Source organism: Rhipicephalus sanguineus, chromosome 4 (genome assembly GCF_013339695.2).
Source record: "Rhipicephalus sanguineus isolate Rsan-2018 chromosome 4, BIME_Rsan_1.4, whole genome shotgun sequence".
Classification (NCBI taxonomy): Eukaryota; Metazoa; Arthropoda; class Arachnida; order Ixodida; family Ixodidae; genus Rhipicephalus; species Rhipicephalus sanguineus.
Genome location: NC_051179.1, coordinates 23,639,583 through 23,645,340, shown reverse-complemented (window position 1 = coordinate 23,645,340; position 5,758 = coordinate 23,639,583).

Sequence of the window (5,758 nt, the reverse complement as noted above, 5' to 3'; positions counted from 1 at the left end):
ATTCCGCAGAAACGGAGATGGGAACGCCCGACTGCCCACTAGCTTCACGTGATCCCCGCATGGAGTGTCCATTTTCTATGGAAGAACTAAACGCTGCGCTGGCCTTGTGCAGACGTTCTTCAGCGCCGGGACCTGACGGCATTACCTACCGTGCCCTCTGTCACCTAGGAGATCAAGCTCGGAAGGCGCTATTGTTGCTGTACAATGACTCCTGGGAGACTGGTATGGTTCCACAGGAATGGAAGTCAAGTCGCCTGATACCACTCCTCAAAGCTGGCAAGTCGCCTTTGGACATTTCCTCCTACCGCCCGATTGCGCTAGCTAGCTGTGTGGGAAAGGTAATGGAAAGGATGATCCTCACGCGTCTGGAATGGTACTTAGAATATTACGAAATCTATCCAGATGCTATGGCCGGGTTCAGACGCGGTCGCTCGTCAATAGACAATGTGGTTGACTTGGTGACATACGTCCAACATCATAAGTCCTGCAAACGATTATTTGCTGCTCTGTTTCTAGACGTTAAAGGGGCTTATGACAATGTCACCCACGAAGCCATTCTAAGCGCGTTAGAAGCAGTAGGACTTGGTGGCAAGATGTATACGTGGGTGCACAGCTACTTGCAGAAGAGATCATTTCACGTGCAGACAGAGAATGGCTCGAGGCCCGATTATTACGGTAGCCGAGGAGTCCCTCAAGGCGGAGTGCTAAGCCCGACATTGTTTAACCTGACGCTCATTAGACTAGTCGACAACCAGCCAAGCAGCGTACGACTTTTCATTTATGCTGACGACATCTGTATATGGACGTCAGCTGTGACGCGGCTTCAACTTCGCGCTCGACTTCAGAAGGCAGCCACAGTGACATCGCGCTACCTGCGTAATCAAGGACTCGAGATCGCAAGTGAAAAGTGCGCAGTCGTGGCATTCACCAGAAAGCCAATGTGCGCTTACGGCATATCAATCAACGGCCAATGTGTATCATCCAGCAGGAGTCACAGGTTCTTGGGAGTCATAATCGACAGAGACCTGTCTTGGACCCCTCACGTAAACTATGTGAAAAAGCGGCTGACTGCTATCTGTCACTTGTTCAGGTTCCTCGCAGGGAAAACTTGGGGAGTGTCCATACATTCTATGCTACAGCTGTACCGGGTATTGTTTATTGGGTTCCTGCGATACAGCCTACCTGCAATATCCAATACCTGCAAAACTAACCTTCGTACCATACAAAGCATTCAAGCTCAGGCTCTTAGGATATGCCTTGGTTTACCACGCTGCTCTTCAACAGCTGAAACCATCGCCATTGCCCAGGACTACTCAATCACGACACACATCACCGTTGAGACCATGCGCACTTACCTCAGGCAATATGCCAGGAACCCTTCCCACCACCTGGCAAGCCTGGCTGCTGAAAGGCCCCGCACGACATTTAGTGCAACTGTCCATGCCCATCGCGCATCGTTTACATCAGGGTATGCGCCTGCTGAGAAACGGGTGTTTCCTCCGTGGTGCTTGTACCTTCCACAAGTACGCCTAACAATTCCAGGACTGCAGAAGAAATCGGCTTTACCCGCCCCAGCACTAAAACAATTGAGCCTACTTTTCTTCCATGAAACCTACAGTAACCACGTGCACATCTACACCGATGGGTCAACCACGGTGTCCAGTTCCGGTGGTGCGGTGGTCATACCAGCACGAGAAATCACCCTAAAACTCAAAATATCCCATGTGACTACATCTACGGCGGCAGAACTTACGGCTCTGCGTTGTGCACTAGGGTACATCGATTCGGAGAGACCGAGCAAATGGGCTGTTTTCTCCGACTCGAAACCGGCGTTACAGTGCCTGCAGTCAGCTCTCCGACGCGGATGCCACGAACAGCTTACGTACGAAATTCTGAAGATTCATCACCGCGTCAAAGAAAAAGGACACGAGGTTGATTTTCAGTGGCTACCTGGTCATTGCGGGATCAGTGGCAATGTTTCCGCAGACAATGCTGCTCGCATATCCCATCAAGAAGGGACCACCGTTTCGATTCCTCTTTCTAGGACAGACGCCGCAAGGCAGCTTCGTCACCTGGCACGTAGTCTCTGTTTGGCGGAGTGGAACATGCCAAGTATAAGACGTACAAGACTCCACCAAATAAACCCTACGCTGCAACTCCGACCTCCATCCGGACTTCGTCGACGTGAAGCTACGCTTCTATGTCGGCTTTGGTTAGGAGTTGCCTTCACGAAGGCATACACAACATTAATTGGAATCACCGACAGTGCGGCATGCGAGGTCTGTAGCACTGAGGAAGACATTGATCATCTGCTATGCCGCTTCCCTCGATTTGCCTCTGAACGACGAACTCTTTCTGACGCGATGCGACGATTGGACGATCGACCGCTGTCCGTGCAGATGCTGCTGGAGCACCGTCCCCATCGCTCGGCGGCCCACAAGGCAGTTAAAGCACTTTTGTGCTTCTTAAGAACTACGGGACTTTGTGAGCACCTATGACTGTTGTACAGTGCCACCGCCACATACGTGTCAGCTCATTTATTGATCATTTCCTTTTTTTTTTCTCGCTCCCCCTCTCTCTCTTTGTCTCTCCCATCTTTCCACTCCCCTTCCCTTTCCCCCGGCGTAGGGTAGCCAACCGGACTGCTGTCTGGTTAACCTCCCTGCCTTCTCCCTTTTTGTGTTCCTTCCTCATTGCAAGCCGCGTCCCTAGTTTTGGCAGTTGCTGGACACTCTCAGAGAATATGAGCTAGTGTGACCCTTTTACTACAATACTTGCACGAGTTGGTCGCATACAAATCAGGTTAAATGTGATTCATAATGACGGGGTTAAAGTAGGTGCCTGTTTGTAGTTGTCGCCATTGGACGTACTTGGCCCGGTGGCTGAAACGCATTCCCTGGTAGCCATCCCTCACTAAGCCAAATTGACTGAATAAAGCTGTCTCCTGCGGCTTCTCCCACGCCTCGGAATTAGCGGCACTGATGCCACTGCAGACTTTGGTTGCCGCTTACTAGCTAGGGTGGATTCACACTGACGCAAAAGGAAGAAGGAAATGGAAAGGGGGGGGGGGGGGGTGATAGGAACAGGAACACCGAAGCGGGACAACTTAAACCGGAAGCGCCTCCCAGAGAGGAAGCTGCACCCTTCGTGACGACATGCCACACCGCCTGACAAGGCAAAGCTTCTGTATAAATTCTCCAATGTGGAAGCGTTAGCGCAGACGAGAACCATTGTAACTTGCGCAACCTTTCAAGTACTTATAAAAGAGGAAGAATGTACGTCAAAGGAAAGTAATCGTGAAGGTTGGCGATTTAACTATGATCTCAAGAAGCGGGAAGCATAACCGCACAATGAGGGTATCGGTCATCGTACGAGAATGAAGTTATCAATATTTAAAAAGGAGCTAAATATACGGCGTAAGATTTACAATGACCAGAAGCAGACAGGCAAAACGTACAAGCAGAGTCCTTCAATGCTTTTCTGGTCACGAAACTCCGCCCGCAGTTTCATACAGGGGGCGGCCGCTAATGTCGCCGCGGTCAACGCGGGGGCATTCGTGCGCGCGCGCTGCGCTCAGTTAAATGCTGTGCCGGTTCGAGGCAATAGTTTAAGCTGCAACAAACCGCAATATTTCAGCTACCACTCATACTTCACCTGACATACGATGTGTTAGTCGCATACGCATGTAAAAAACTTACTTTCACGATTTTTTAAAAATATCAAGGCTGCGATGGATACAGTCGTGCCGACGCAGCAATATTTCTTCCAGCGAAGTTCCTTACCTCAGGCAGTGGAACACGAGAGTATTTATTCAGGCACAGGATATTTACCTAGACTTGTGACACTGCACAAGCCTTACAAACCCACCAACTCGCACACTGAAGTCTCGTAGCAGGAGGTGAGCCAGCGACGATCGCGCTATTTGCAATCAGGCCGTCTACGCCACGGGAGTTTAACACGGCCACATTACAAAAAAGAAAAGCTTTACATTCCTGCGTTTACAATTTATAGAAGCTAACTTCACTCCGCTGCAGCCTACCTCACAGAGCTTCGGCAACACTTGAAATCGGGAGTGACGAAGCTTTCGCAAGGTATAATGTCCGTGTGCCGCGTGAACACCAGCTGATCCTGACCTTACAGACTTAACCCGGAGTTTGTAACCACGTTTTGTCCGTTTTCTACGAGTAACTTTGACAATTTCATGTTACGTGGACACTGCACGAGCGAAAGTGCGTCGCACTTTACATTGTGCAGCGTCGCAAAGGCACCCGGGTATCTCCAATGTTCGCGCTCGCGGCACCTTCACAAATCACTACGTGCGTTACTTTGACTGCTTAGATGGACTACGTCTGCACCGCGTGATGCAACGATTTTCTTAATGAAGACTGCACAGGGGAGACTTGATTTACTCAAACGAAACCGTGTTTCGCTAATCTGAGAAAATAAGCACATGCGCTCACAAGAAGAGCTGTGTTGCGCTTTCGAAATATCCAGAACGCGGAAAACGTAACACGGGGCAAAATACCAAAAAACGTGTCAAGCTGAAGAAACACCAACTCCCATTGCGTCCATACTTCACTGTAATTGCTTATTTCAATGCACATGTTTGAGAACATCCCACTATCGAGCTACTAATTTACAGTAAACAAAGCAAGAATGCTACGATTGAAAGAGAAAGATAGAAAAACGTTTATTGAAAAAATACCTCAGAAAACAGAAAGCTACGAGCAACAGTTTCCTAGCGTAGGGAAACTCTCCGCATGGCCAGTACATGGAGGGAGCAAGCTAATGCAAAAAGCAAGGAAAACTCTGAAGTACAATATACAAATTAAAAATATATATATCTTAGTTGACATTCAGTCAATAAAAATAGAAAAAAAACGCTTTTTTTAACAATGGCAAACAAGGAAACAACGCAAAGCATTTAATCAGCTGGAAAGAACCTAAAAATCTATTCTAAAAAGACAGGGCATGCAAACACGACCACAAGAAAGAAGTCACGACACCACAAACGCCACCGCAAACGGCGTATGTGGTGTCGTGACTTCTTTTTTGCGTCCGTATTTGCACGCTGTGTCTTTTTAGAATGAATACTTTCCAACTAGCTCAGCTCTCTGTTATTCTAAAAAAACTAGCAAGCTGCGAACGAAACAGCGCCGGCCCGCAACTTTGCCTTCTCGCGTTGCAAAGACACATTTTTTTTCCATGCACTATGAAGTCGTGCGTTCGAATAACGTCGGTGGCGTCAAAATGTTTCTCGCACACCCTATGTTCAGAATCGAAGGTAAATCCGCCAGCTTCATGCCGCGGTATTGCACGTTTCTTGTCATCCCTCTCGTCGCCGTCCCTCGGCACGTCGCCGTCCCTCGGCAAACTAAACAACGACACCTTTCCGCTCGTACCTCTGTAGCCGGAGCGACAACGCGGTACACAGCAAGTCGTCGGCATCATCACTCGCGCACACCATTGTGTCCTCGCACACATTTCTCACAGCCGTCAGTCACAGAAATTAAGATACAACGAGGAAAACTGTACGCCCATGCCGCCGGATTCCTCGGGCCGCCAGCTCTCCCTAGGCAGCGAAGCTCTCCTCAATGCCCCCCGCTAAAGCCCCTTGATCTAGGAAAGTAACGACACTCTCCTCCGCGCGCGCCTTTCCTCCTCGATTCTTCTCGCCCGCCACCGGCGCGCGCTGCGCACGGCACCATTTTTCGCCGACGCTCCCGCGGGCGCGCCGTAGAAATCAATGGAGGCGCGT